Below are 15,782 nucleotides of genomic sequence, written 5' to 3' on the forward strand. Positions count from 1 at the left end.
TCCTTGGGTTAAGGAGAAAGGTTTCCTGGTGACAGTCAGCATCAAAGATACACTGTGTTGTAAAGAACCACAGGGTGTGACTGAGGTAGGATGCAGGAGGACTGCTCTATTGGTACAGTGTCCTGTGTCAGGGAGGGATAGTTTGGTTGCAACCCTTTCTTAATTAGAGGAGGAGAGATAAGGGGAAAATATCATCAAGAAAACGATAAGTTTTCAAAGTAGAAAATGCCACATTTTCTACTTTGCAGATGCAAAGGCCAGGAAGCAGACAGAGTCAGAAAACAAATTGTCTAGAATGACCCACAGTGCTCTGGAGTACTTTAATGTGACTGGCCAAGGCTTGAAGCATCTCTTCTGGCAGCAGCCCTAGAAGTCATCCATGTCTCCACACGATGTGCAGAAAATTCAGGCAGATCCAGAACCTGAAACAGATCTGGAGAGCCAACACACATGTGCTGAGATTGAGAGTAGCCCCACCTCCCACCCCACAGCTCTGAATCAGTTCCTGCAACAAATCCAAGTACCACTCAAGATGAAGACAAGAGAAATTTTTATGGCAGGCAGGGCAAGCTAGAGGCCTCAAAAGAAAGTCTCAAAATCAGTAGGTTATACGGCCAGGATATGGCGGCTATCAAGCAGTCCAACCAACCTAGGTCTTCTTCATCTGTGACTAATGCTCCTAGCAGCTCAGCTGTGGTGGAAATAGCTTGTGCTGCTGCTACTTGTCAACCAGGAGAGGAGGCAACTGCAGAATAGATGGAGCATTTGGAAGTAAGCACCCTCGTTCAGATCTCTAGTGCAATGTCCACCAACACTGATGGCAACATCCACACAGGCCTCATTGATGGAACACTAGGTGCTCAATGCACAAAAGCTGCTGTTGCTACCCTGCAAGAGGAGATCCTGAAGCTTACAAAATAGATTGACATTGTACCAACAGCCCAAAGGATGACGTTGACAAGTACTTAAAGCTTGCCAATAGTGCAAGCAAGCAACAGGTGGTCCACATCAAACAGGTCTCTGACAAGAACGTGAAATCTTCCCAAACCATCTTTCATCTACAAAACAAGCTTGAGGACTACCATTGGAAGTTTCAGAAGGTGGAGCAGAATGGGTTCTGTGGCAACCAAAGGATATCTTCAGGAATATGCACCAGGGTCTAAAGCATATGGGAGCAAAGCTGATCGGCTTCAGTGAGAGTGTGGTCAACGGTGTCAAAGTAGGCTTTCTGGCTTTTCCTACGATACTCATTCAGTGATAGGGGCTGTGTCTCAAAGCCCGGGAAACTCACTTCATTGACTCGGAACAAATTTGGCAGTGCAGAAGACATCTCTAACCCGATGTCACAAAGATTCATGCAGCTTTAGAGCTGGAAGGGACCTTAGAGATTATGCCAAAGCTGAATGTGAGAGAAGGTAAGCAAGTTTCACACCATCATACAGATAACAACAGAGTAGAAATGCGAACTGTGTACTCTAGCTTCCAGCCTCATGCTGGGTCCTCTTGATTTAAGTGAATATAGAATGGTGGAATGTCAAATGAGATGTAAATGATCATCAACTGGCAAGCTGAACTGATAAAGCACAGGCTTTAAAATAAGGCCAAGGATTGATCCAATGGACAAAATCTGGGCCACTCCTAGTGCTTAATATGCCTCTGTGCAAACTAGAAATGATGCCTCTTTTACTAGGTGCACTTGGGCCACAGAAAGGCTATCAGCATGGCATGAGGCACATGGACTGAGCTTCAGTCGCCATTCAACTACCTGTCTGCGTTTTGTATGGGCTGCACTCTGCACTGCCTCACCCAGCAGACTGGTGGAATGGGGAGCAGTTTCAGCGAAGCCTTAGCAGACTGGAGAAGAGTGCGGAGTGGTTCATTAGCAAAGAGTTAACTAATTTTCCAATTTCTGTGGCTCCAGGAAAGATCAGTCTGTTCTCCAAATATCTCTCCCACTCACCATCAGGCTACTACAATTCTACTATAGAAGCTCAATCCTAAAGCTTATAGCTTGATCACCATAATAAATGAAAAACATCCTTTGTAAAACAACTGGTAATAACTAGTATTAGAGAAGTCGAGATATGGAGTCACAGTTGATAATCTTAAAAAACTGGAAGCAAAAAAATATTTACCAGTAGGTAAGAAATTGAGGTATATCCATACAATGGACCACTAAATTGAGCAATTAAAAAGAATGAGATAAATCCATTATGTATGCAGTGGTATAGAAAGGATATCACACTGATAAGTAAATAAAGCAAACTGCAGAAAACAATATAACATATATATTTATATGAGACAGGGTCTTGCTCTGTCACCCAGGCTGGAGTACAGTAGCCTGATCAAGGCTCACTGCAGCCCCAACCTCCCAGGTTCAAGCAATCCTCCCATCTTAACCTCCCAAGTAGTTAGTTTTTCTTTTCAGTAGAGACAAGGTCTTGCTATGTTGCCCAGGCTGGTCTCAAACTCCTAGGCCTTGGCCACCCAAAGTGCTGGTATTACAGGTGTGAACCACTGTGCCCAACCTACTTTTTTGTTTAATAAAAGTATATAACAGGCTAGGTGCGGTGGCTCACGCCTGTAATCCCAGCACTTTGGGAGGCCGAGGTGGGCGGATCATGAGGTCAGGAGATCGAGACCATCCCGGCTAACGTGGTGAAACCCCGTCTCCACGAAAAATACAAAAAATTAGCCAGGCGTGGTGGCGGGCGCCTGTAGGCCCAGCTACTCGGGAGGCTGAGGCAGGAGAATGGCGTGAACCCAGGAGGTGGAGCTTGTAGTGAGCTGAGATTGCGCCACTGCACTCCAGCCTGGGCGACAGAGCAAGATTCCGTCTCAAAATAAATAAATAAATAAATAAATAAAAATAATAAAAGTATATAACATATGTATATACAATCTCCCTGATAGACACACATACACACACACACACACACACACAGACATATATGAAATCCCCCTGATTTGTTCACTTCACTGATATACAAAATGAGATCACATTAATTTTACTGTTTGGTGTCAATGCCACTGAGCCTGCAAGTCAACCCATTATAAGAACTGCCTTCTTGTTTTTACAGTGTCCTCCCAGGAAAACGCCAAGATTCTCTAAGGCACTTTCATATCCTAAGCCCTGTTCTCTTTGTTCTTGTGGAGTAAATTGGCAAATTTGGCAGTACAGAAGACCTCGCTAACCTGATGTCACAAAGAATCATGCCCGGCCCATAGAGAGTATTCTAACTAACCGTGTACGGTTTAACACTAGAATGTTAAACTAATGCTCTGGCACTGAGGTGGGTATTTTGAGCGTTTGTGACTTCACAGTCTATTATCTGTATTGGTTAAAATATATATGAACATATGCTAATATCACATTAATGAATTCTGTAAAAGGTTATTTTAAGACACTCTGTATTTAGGAAAGTACCTGTACCAAAACTGCTAATAGTGGAATTAGGAATAAAGGTTAAGTGTGAGAATTTTTGTTTTTTATACTTTGTATGGTTTGAAATTGTTTTTACAATACATATGACTTTTGTGAGTACAGGCAAAACTTGAAGACATTGTGTGTGTATGTGTATCTGTGTGTGTGTGTATGTGAAGCCATTCTTGCATTGCTATAAATAAATACCTGAGACTGGGCAATAAGAAAAGATGTTTAATTGGCTCACAGTTCTGCAGGCTCTATAGGGAACAGAGCGGCATGTGCTCTTAGGGGGGCCTCAGGAGCTTCCAATCATAGCAGAAGGCAAAGGGGGAGCACCCCGGCACATCACATGGTAAAAGCAGGAGTAAGAGGGAGCGGGGAGATGCCACACACCTTTAAACGACAAGATCTCACAAGAACAGCACCAAGAGGGTGGTTCTAAACCATTCATGACAAATTCACCCCCATGATTCAATTTCCTCCCACTAGGCCCCACCTCCAACATGGGGGATTACAATTTGACATGAGATTTAGAAGGGAAACCTATCCAAATTATATCACATTGGAAATATATACATCATGTACTATGCCGAGTTAAACATCACACACACACACACACACACACACACACACATCCTTGTTTATGAAGATAGCATTTGATGCAGTGACAAAGAGAAAGAGAAAGAGAGAAACAGGCACAGGTGAGCAGGAGCTCTGGACACACCTGAGCTCGGATAAGATGACAGCACCAACAAGGAAAAAGCTGATGAGAAGGCCAAGGAGTTGAGGGCAAGGTGCTTCCATACAAAGTGGCATTTTTGTCTTAGCAATTTCAACTCTTTTTTCAAACCCTTCTTACTAAGTGGTGGCTTTCATTCTACTTTACATACTTTATAGAAAGTCTTAGTCCTTTTTGTCTCAATATTCCCAGTCCTCTCATTTTCACAGTGCTCTGGTTAATAAACTTTGAAATAAACCAGTAATAAAAATTACTGGTTAATAAACATTGAAGGTGGTTTTATTAGGCCAACTGTATTGCTAGAGCCTGGCTTTTGGCCAGTAATAAAAGGGGCTTTGGCATGTATTTCACTCCTTCCAACATACACGTGCATGAACACACACACACACACGCGTGTGCCACTCGAAAACGATCTGAATGTAAGACAAGTTTTGAAATTTATTCAGTACATCACATGAAAGACTAATTACACATTTTAAACTAAGATATCCTAGGTGTAATTTGAGTTCATCCTTATCCTGAGCATGTCTCTTTTCAAGTACAGGCGGTCAGCACAGAACTCAGACAGTTGACTTGACTTCAAATGATGTCATCTTCTTGGCCTGGTGCCTCTGACTGTTTTCCTGGCGGCAGCTCAAACAAATGTCAGGCAGATCTAAAATCAGAAGAGGGGAAAATGGTTGTGTGGAATCAACTGCATCAACCTAGATTTATTACAAAGCAACTCTGGGCAGAATGCAGAAAGGCTGAAGAATCTGAAAAAGCTCAAGATACTTCCAAAGTTACAGGCCGTTTGTTTGAACTCTTAATTGAATTTACTAATCCAGTTTCCATGTTTACAGTTTATGTTCCTGGCTAACTTGATAGACAAAATGGTATCTCATTGTTTTTAGGTGGCATTTCTTTGATTACTGGTAAAGATAAACATTTTAAAATACATTGTATTGTTATTTGTATTTGTTTTGTGTTAATTGCCTATTTGGGCATTTTGCCCATTGCCTTTGAGATATGAGTGTTTTCCTTATTAGAATATAACAGTACTTCATATATTAAGGATGTTGACCTTTTGTTGGCTATATCCATCATAAATTTTTTTTGGTTTGACATTTATCTTTTAGTTTTGTTTATGATTTTGCTGACTTCCAAATGTTTGCATTTTAATGCAGAAATATCTATCAATCTTCTCCTTTGGGATATAATCTATTGCTTTTTTTTTTTTCCATAGTAAAGCCTTTACCACTCTGAAATCAGATAAATGTTTATCAATATTTTCTTTCAGTTTTTGACTTTTTTTTCAGTTGCGTATTTCCTTTCCTCCACAGTAAGACCCTTGGATTCCAAGTATAGATAATAATAGGAAGTATCATAATTATTTATTTGCTTTATTCAAAAATACATATACAATACTCCTGAAATACAAATATTAATACTGTCAATCCCCACATGATTATTGAAAACAGTCTGAAATATTTTTGAATATGCCCTCTTCATTGTCTCTCAGTTTTTAAATAGTTATTATCTGCATTGACATAGCATAACGCTGTTACATACTCTACTTTCTCTCTCTCTCTTTTTCAATTTTTATTTTAGATTCAAGGGGTATATGGGCAGGTTTGTTACCTAGGTATTTAATGTGATGCTGAGGTTTGGAGTATGAACGATCTCATCACCCAGGTACTGAGCATAGTATCCAACAGTTAGTTTTTCAATCATTGTCCTCCTCTCTCCCTTCCCCTCTGTAGTCCCCAGCGTCTGTTGTTGCCATCTTTATAGCCATCAGTACCCAATGTTTAGCTCCCCAGTTTTTGACTTTTGGGATTTAACCCTTTAAACTTTCCATATTGCGTTTTGGACTACAGCATGAGAGAAAATCTAAATAAATAATTTTCCCTACGAGTTGGGTCCTCTATTTATCGTTATTAGTTACTTCATCCTTTTTTCATTTATGAGAGTTAAAGCATTACACAAATAATATAGGTTCATTTTAAAAATCAGAACATGCAGATAATTGAAAGGAAGAGAAAAACACTTGCATTTTCTTTCCACTCTGAGTTGAATGTCAGCAGCTTGCTTTGTCCCTCCAGACGTTTTCTTCTGTGGATACATTTCCCCTCCAAATGGAATCATATTGCAATATGGTTCTGCAACCTGATGTTTTTCCATCCCGTAATATATCATGACTATCTTTCCATGCCAATCAATATACCTTTGCAGCACCATGTCCCAATGAACATTTCCTTGAGATATACTGTACATTCAGAAAAGTACACATTTCATAAGTATATAGCAGGATGAATTTTTATCAGCTGAACACATCCTTATCATGAGCTACCAGATCAAAAAACAGAATATTGTTAGCACCTGAAAAGCTCCCTGACTGGCTCTTTCTAGTCACCTTTCTCTCCCAAGGGTAACCACTGTCTTCCTATACTGACATTTAATAGCATAGATCCCATTTTTTGAAAACCAATTTTGTAGAGATGGGCCCCTCACTATGTTGCCCAGGCTGGTCTTGAACTGCTCAAGCGATCCTCCCACTTTGGCCTCCCAAGGTTCTGGAATTACAGGCGTGAGTCACCCGCCGCCCAGCCTCACAGCCCCGTTTTTGATAGCTATGTGGTGTTTGATAGCTATTTTTGATAGCTATATGGTTCCATCACACATATATGTATCATAACATACTTGGTATAAGTTACATTGTGTTCCCCAAAAAAGTATGTTGAAATCCTAACCCCCAGTACCTGTGAATGTAACCTTATTTAGAAATGTGGTATTCGCAGATGTAATTGGGTTAAGTTGAGGTCATTAGAGTGGGTTGTAATTCAATATGACTGGTGTCCTTGTAAGAGAAAGAGGCCATCTGAAGACAGAGACACAGGAAGAACACCACATCATGGCGGAGGCAGGGACTGGAGAGATGCAGCTGTACCTGGAGGAAGGCCACAGGTCGACGGCACCCCCAGGAGCTAGGAAGACACAAAGACGTGTTCTACCCAGTAGATCTTTGTGCTACTTTCCCTAAGATTGCACCAAGTCAGTAGCAAAGATCCATCTCATGCCTTCAGAAGCTGTAACCTCAAGGTACCAGGGCACTGTGGCATTTCACGTGGCCCTCACTGCATTAAAATCAGGCCATATTTCTCAAGGAGAGGCCTTTCCTTTCCCCTCTGCACCAGAAGCCCCAAGCAGCACTACCTGTGTTCTCCTGTCTCCCAGAGTCCCACTGCCCATGGCCCTGTCACTATGGGACTTAGTCAGGAAGACCAGAATCTGAGCAGATACCATGTGTGGGCTCTGTCTCTGACCTTTACTTGTCTCCTCAACTGTCTGCATGTAAAATACTCCAGAATGGCGATTCCACTGAGCTCTCAGACTTCATGCCAAGGCATATCCAGATCTTGATAGCAGGTACATCTTACATTTACACTCATTATTTCTTATATTTTGATATTAATAGGGCAAATTTTCTCCTACTGCTCTTCTTTTACAAAAAATTCTTGTAAGCTATTACCTGTTTATTCTTGTGGATAAACATATGAATAGTTTGCCAACTTCCAAAGTAATCCCATGGAAAATGTGTTCGGGGCAGAATTAGGTGAGTGAAACTAATGAAAGAGTTAACACTGTTCAGGTGTTTGGACCCCCATCAGGAAGGAGAGGCGTGTGCCTGTAACTATCTGAGTCTTCCTCCTGGGGGTGTGGGGAGGTGGAGAGGACCGGTGGGAAGCAGCCCACTTGATCAGCTGAGTGGGCTTTGGGAGACCAGTCAAGCTTACTGGCTCACATGCTGCAGAGGTAATTGGTAAAGGAAGCAGGATGAGTTCTAAGCCAGCTCTGGCATCTTCCAGGAATCCTTTATTTCTTTCATAGCATTAGATGAGTGTATGCTGGAGAACAAATCTGATGAAAGCAGAAAATAAGCTGATTTAGTAAATTTGTCAGACAGGAGAAATTGTGACTGGACTCTGGAGCCAAGGATCATGGAAAGGAGGGCAAACTGAGGACAGGGAGATATGCGTTGTGAGCATGGTGGGCCAGAGGAGCGCAGGGCGGGGGGTGGCGGGGGCTGGATTCTTATATGAGCTCTGAGACTGGGATTCCTACACGAGCCCTGAAATCTGCCAGTACATTGGGCCAGTAGTTTCCCCATTTGAAAATCTGTTGGCTCCTTTCTCAACATGCATGTTCACTGAATGACCTCTAAGGCCCTCCTTGAATTGAGTTTCTCTGAGGCATTAGAGTTGACACATGCAATAGGAGTTGCATGGCTGAAGAACAGCCCTAAGATGTTAAAAATGTTCACGTCTGAACCCAAGGGGCATAATTATAGAATAAAATGATGAAAAAGCGAGAACTCAAAAGGCCTTTGGGATGATTCTTGCCAGTGGAATAGGAAAGAAAAACATCCGAAGTAGCCCATGGACATCATTTAGAGTGGATGAGCCTCTGCAAAGGAAGTACTTCCCAAACCAGTTATTTGGATCATGTGTGGCCAGCACTCCCTGGGATAGCAAATTCTCTCAGATATTATAGATCTCTCTGTGGGCAGGGTGAAGCAAGGCCCTTCTGGCTCTTGTGCCCACGGAATCTAATCACAGACAAAATTTCCAGGCTTTTGGCATCCTTAGGGCAACAAGTTAAACAATTTTATCAATGGAGTTCCAGATTGTGTGTGTGTGTGTGAGAGAGAGAGACAGAGAGAGAGAGAGAGAGAGAGGGAGAGAAAGAGAGAGAGAGCGAGAGCGAGAGCGAGAGCGAGAGAGAAAGACAGTCTTGCTCTGTCACCCAGGCAGGAGTGCAGTGGTGCCATCACAGTTGTTCACTGAAGACTTGACCTGCCAAGCTCAAGTGATTCTCCTACCTCAGAGCAGCTGGGACTAAAGGCATGCACCACCATGACTTAATAAGTTTTGCATTTTTTGTAGAGACAGATCCTACTATGTTGCCCAGTCTGGTCCCAAGCTCCTGGGTTCGAGCGATTCTCCTGCTTTGGTCTCCCGAAGGGTTGGATTAGAGGCATGAGCCACTGTGCCAGGCTCAGATTTTGTTTTCCTTTCTTAAAAAAAAAAATTGAGTTCCAGATTTTGCTTTAAGCCAAGTTAGCCCTAGTCACAGAGACAGACCATTGAAATTCTAATAGGATTAACTCCTCAGAGGGCCCCAGATAGATGCTTGTTTCTCAGATAGAGGAGAAGGAAGGGAGGGATGGAAAATAACATGCGGTCACCCAAACCCTTCTAATGAGTCCCCAGCAGGGCTTGCAGTGCAAAGAGCCTGCCAGACTGCATCTACTCCCATTATTCCACTCCCCCTAAGGAGGGGCTAGGCCAATAAATCACCCCAGTTATGCCCTCCTGACTCTGTCCTGAGAAGGTATCCACCACCTCCCTACTCTGAAGGTCAAACGTATCTTCATTGTGGCTAAACTCATTATTAGCCTCAAATACCATTTCCTGCCAGATCTTTGAAGTTGAAAAGGAAAATTCTAAGTTCTGTGTGGTAGTCAGCCTCCAAGATGACCTCCGTGTTAGCCTCCAGTTCCACCTCTTGGCATCCGCACACCTGTATGGCTCCTCTTCCACATTGTACCAGCGTTTGTTTTGTGATGAACGGCATATAGCACATGTAGAAGAGTTTCACTGCCACATTGTGAAGTCACCCAGGAAACCTAGAGCTATGCCCACATGGTGAGGAACTCAGTATTTTCCAGCAATAGCCAGTGAAAAAACTGAGGCCTGACAACAACCACATAAGTGAGCTTTGAGGTGCATCCTCCCTCACTTGAACACTCAGGTGAGACTGCAGCCCTGGCTGACAGCTTGGTTCCAATATCATGACAGACCTAGAGGTTGGGATCACCCAACTCAGCCACTCCCAGATTCTTAACCCTCAGAATCTATGAGACAATATATTTGTTTTAAGTTGCTGTGTTTTGGGGTGATTTGTTATACAGTATTAGATAACGAATGCATTCCGTGATGCCTCATCAATTCTAGAGGCTATCAATTTTATCACAATCATTCATATCAAACCAGTATTGTTTTTTATTTTTGAGTAGAGATAAATGCAGTCAGGAAGACATATGCTACATGGAATGACAAATTAACATTTGTGTATCTTGTGCCAAGCTCTGTTGTAAGTTCTTAGATTCCCAAACTCACTTGTTAATAAGAATCACCTGGAGCTGGGTGCAGTGGCCATACCTGTAATCCCAGCACTTTGGGAGGCCAAGGTGGAGGGTTGCTTAAAGCCAGGAGTTTGAGACCAGCCTGAGCAACATAATGAGGCCACATCTCTACCAAAAAATCTGAAAAACTTAGCTGGGCATAATGGCACGCACCTGCAGTCATAGCTACCCTGAAAGGCTGTGGTGGGAGGATAGCTTGAGCCCAGGAGGTTGAGGCTGCAGTGAGCTATGATTGTGCCACTGCATTCCAACCTGGGTGACAGACAGAGTGAGACCCTGACTCTAAAGAAAAAAAATCACTTGGGGTGCTGATTAAACATTTAGATGTCTAGGCCCCTTCCCTTGGTTTGAAGTGGAACTTAGGAATCAGTAGGTTCAACTACCACTTCAGATAATTTGTATAATCAGGCAAATCTGAAAAACATTGCAGAATAGGATGCAAAAATGAATGAGACATAGTTCCTTCTCAGAAGGAGTGCAAGATGGAAAGCAAATTTGTGCACAAAAGTGCATTTAAAGAGAACCACCAAGAAGTAAGGAAGACATGAAAACCATTGGAGGAATTAAGGAGTGCTTCCTGGAAGAAATGACATGTGAGCAAAGTCTCAAGATTAGTTACAACCTCATACGAGGCCAGATATAGAAAGAATCACCAAGGAATAGTAATAGCTGGCATTTCTCAGGTGCCTGCTAAGTGCCAGGCATTGTGCTAAGCATATAACCCACCTTATTTTATTTAATCCTCACCACAACCTTATGAAGTAGAAGCTATTGTCATTCTTTTTTATTTTATTTTATTTTATTTTTGAGACGGAGTCTTGCTCTGTCGCCCAGGCTGGAGTGCAAGTGGCCGGATCTCAGCTCACTGCAAGCTCTGCCTCCCAGGTTTACGCCATTCTCCTGCCTCAGCCTCCTGAGTAGCTGGGACTACAGGCGCCCGCCACCTCCCCCGGCTATTTTTTTGTATTTTTTTTAGTAGAGACGGGGTTTCACCGTGTTAGCCAGGATGGTCTCAATCTCCTGACCTCGTGATCCACCCGTCTTGGCCTCCCAAAGTGCTGGGATTACAGGCTTTGGCCACTACGCCCGGCCGCTATTGTCATTCTTAATTCCAAATGAGGAAGGCTAGGTTTTAGTTACCACACTGTCCAAGGTGACACCGTTCACATGTGCAGAACTAGGCAGAAAGGAGGCAGTGGACTCCTTATCTTATGCTCTTTACCACTGTCCTCTTCCACTTTCCAGGTGACATGAGCCTCAGAGACGTGAAACTGCTGCGACATTTTTGCAAATGACAGGAGAAAGTGTCCAGGGAGGTATATGGGCCAGGGGAAGATACTGCATGAAGTATTGGAACTTGGCAGTGATTTCCTAGTGCAAGTTCAACTCATTCATTTTGTAAATGAGGAAAGAGAACCCCAGAAAAGGTACATGACTTGCCTAAAGTCATATACATTTTGTACATTTAGTATATTTTGATAGTGGCAAAATGTACTAAAGATCCAAATCCCAGGTAGCACTCTCTTTCCACTACAGAAAATTGAAGACCAACATTGTATAGGCCTTTGTGGTTGCCTTGGTAAGGAGGTCTGAGCTATACTATAGGAGATAGATACAGTCATGGGCTGCATAATGATGTTTTGATCAAAGATGAACCACATATATGAAGGTGGTGCCATAAGATTATAATACCATATTTTTACTGTACTTTTTCTATGTTTAGATATGTTTACCATTGAATTACCATTGCCTACAGTATTCAGTATAGTAGCATACTGTTCCAATTTGTAGCCTAGGAGCACTAGGCTATATCATACAGACTAGGTGTGTAGTAGGCTATACCATTTAGGTTTGTGTTAAGTACGCTCTATGATATTCACACAATGAAATTGCCTAATGATGCATTTCTCAGAATGTATCCTCATTGTTAAGTGATGCATGGCTGCATATGTAAAATACACATAACATAAAATTCACCGTGTTAACTGTTTAAGTTACAATTCAGTGACATGAATGCATTGACAATGTTGTACAACCATCACCACTATACATTGCCAGAACCTTTTCATCATCCCAAACGGAAACTCTGAACCCATCAGATAATAATCTCCTATTTCCCCTCCCCCTTCAGCCCCTGGTAACAACCGTTCTACCTTCTGACTTTATGAATTTGCCTATTTTAAGTATCTTACATATGTGGAATCATTCAATGTTTGTTTTTTGTGACAGGCTTATTTAACTTAGCATCATGTTTTCAAGATTCACCCACGTTGTAGCGTGTGTCAGTACATCATTCCTTTTTTCCCCATTTTCTCATTGTGGTAAAGTGAAAAAAACTATTTACCATCTTAACGGTTTTTACATATACAGTTCAGTGGTATTAAGTACCTTCATATTGTTGTACAACCATTACCACTCTCCATCTTCATAATTCTTTTCATTTTGCAAAGCTGAAACTTTGTACCAATTAAACAACAGCTCCCCATTCCTCCTTCCCCAAGACCTAGGCAACCATCATCCTACTTTCTGTCTCTATGAATTTGACTACTCTAGCTACCTCATGTAAGTGGAATCATACAGTATTTGTCTTTTGTGACTGGCTTATTTCACTTAGCACAATGTCTTCAAGGTATATCCATGTTGTAGCATATGTCAGGATTTCATTCCCTTTGAAGGCTGAATAATATTCCATTCTGTGTATATACACACACACACATACACATGAAGGGGCTTCAAAAATCCATGGAAAATGCATATTATGAAAAAAGTAAGCATGGATTTCAAAAATTTTTTGCACCCAAATAAACTTGTACACATTTATTACAACACGTCTAAACAGGATCTAGTTTGAGTCACTAAGAAGGATAAGATATCAGTTTGAAAAGAGCCCCTATCAGAGGAACACGAATTCTGAAAAATTGAAGCAAGGGCAAACATGAAATTTACAGTGAAGCTTGGTGGAAGAATGGAGAAATCACTGATACTTTACGAAAAGCTTTTTGTGGGCAATGACCCAAAGATATCAGCAGTTTACAAATGGATACTCATTTCAGGAAGGAAAGAGAGGATGTTGAAGATGACGTCTGTAGCAGCAGACCATCCACATGATTTATGAGAAAAAAATTAATCTTATTCATGCCCTAATTGAAGAGGACTGATGATTAACAGCATAAACAATAACCAACACCACAGACACTTCAATTGGTTGAACTCACTCATTTCTGACTGGCAAATTAAAGTTAAGCACACTTTCCACTTGATGGGTACCAAAATTGTTGTGCCCAGATCAGCTATAGATAAGCGTAGAGCTTTCAATGGAAATATGAAACAAGTGGGTAAGATCATGAAAGATTTCTTTGAAGAACTGTAATGACAGAAGAAACAGGGCTTTACTAGTGTGATCCAGAAGACAAAGCACAATCAAAGCAATGGCTACCAAGAGGTGGGAGTGGTCCAGACAAAGCAAAAGCAAACTAATCAAGAGCAAAGGTCATGGCAATAGTTTTTTGGGGGATGCTCACAGTATTTTGCATGTGGTTTTCTGTAGAAGGCCAAAGAATGAAATATCTGCTTATTATGAGGGTATTTTGAGAAACTAGCTGAAGCTTTAGCAGAAGCAATGCCTGTAAAAGCTCCACCAAAGAGTCCTTCACCATGACAATACTCCTGTTCATTCCTCTAATCAAACAAGGGCAATTTTGCAAGAGTTTCAATGAGAAATCATTAGCCATCCATCTTACAGTCCTGATTTGGCTCTTTCTGACTTCATTTCCTAATCTTCAAAATTCTTTAAGGAGCAGCCATTTTTCTTATGTTAATAATGTGAAAAAAAAAAAAGGCTTCATTGATATGGTTAAGTTCCCAGGACCCATGCCAGGCCTGGTGGCTCATGCTTGTAATCCCAGCACTTTGGGAGGCTGAGGTGAGAGGACTGCTTGAGGCTGTGAGTTTGAGACCACCCTAGGCAACCTAGCCCAACTCTGTTTCAACAAAAAATTAAAAATAAAGAAATAAAACAGAAAAATTCCCAGGATCCTCAGTCCTTTAGGGATGGACTAAATGGCTGGCAGCATCACAAAAGCATCCTGAATGTGGTGGAGCTTATGTTGAGAGCTAAAGTTTATATATTTTTATTTTTATCTTTTAATTCCATTTTCCCACAAATTTTTGGAAGTTCCCATGTAAGTGTACGTGTATATGTGGAGCATTTTGCTTATCCCTTTATCATTGATGGACATTTGGATTGTTTCCATGTCTTCCCTATTGTGAATAATGCTGCTATGAACATGGATGTACAAACATGCCTTTAAGACCCTGTGTATTAGTTCATTTTCATGCTGCTGATAAAGACATACTGGAAACTGGGAACAAAAAGAGGTTTAATTGGACTTACAGTTCCACATGGCTGGGGAGGCCTCAGTACCATGGTGGGAAGCAAAAGGCACTTCTTACATGGTGGCATCAAGAGAAAAATGAGGGAGAAGCAAAAGCGGAAACCCCTGATAAACCCATCGGATCTCATGAGACTTGTTCACCATCACGAGAATAGCATGCGAAAAACAAGCTCCCATGATTCAATTACCTTTCCCTGGGTCCCTCCCACAACACATGGGAATTCTGGGAGATACAATTCAAGCTGAGATTTGGGTGGGGACACAGCCAAACCATATCACCTTGCTTTTATTTTTTTGGGTTAGACAGCCAGAAGTGGAAACACTAGATCATATGGTAATTGTATTTTTTAATTTTTTAAGGAAACACTATACTGCTTTCTACAGTGGCTGCACCACTTTACTTTCCTACCAACAGTGCACAGGGTTCCAGTTTCTCCACATTCTCACCAACAGTTTTCATTTCTTTTTATAGCTGAATAATATTCTATTGCGTGCATATACCATATGTATTTTGTTCATCCACTTAGCTGATGGACATTTGGGTTGTTTCTGTCTTTTGGTTACTGTGAATAGTGCTGCCATGAACATCGGTGTATGTGTGTCCCTGCTTTCAATAGTTTGGGGTTACATACCTTGGAGTGGGATTGCAGGACTGTATGCCTCATTTTTTGAGGAATCTATGGGCTTGTAAAGGTAAACTGTGCTCTGTAAGTCAGCGCTGTCCGTCCCAGTCTTCTGAGCAGACATCCCTGGGCGGGGGTCCTTCCTCTCTCCAGTGTGCTACCCCGCCCCCTTGTTTGCTCTCTAGAAAGCACTTCTCTGAGCCTCTTTTACGGAGAGGTAGGGCAGCTGGCAACGAAGATTGCCTTGGTGTCCAGTCAGGCTGGCCCAGGGGACCAGGTGGGGGTCGGCCCCTGCGTGTCCCCTGAGGAGGTGTGTGGACAGCGGGGGAGGCTCCTCGGTCCTTTGCAAGCTCGCGGCTGAGTGGGGCCGTATCCGCCCACTCAGACGGCGCTGGGCTGCCAAGGTGAGCCG

The sequence above is a fragment of the Mandrillus leucophaeus genome, unplaced genomic scaffold (assembly GCF_000951045.1).
Source record: "Mandrillus leucophaeus isolate KB7577 unplaced genomic scaffold, Mleu.le_1.0 Scaffold279, whole genome shotgun sequence".
NCBI lineage: Eukaryota > Metazoa > Chordata > Mammalia > Primates > Cercopithecidae > Mandrillus > Mandrillus leucophaeus.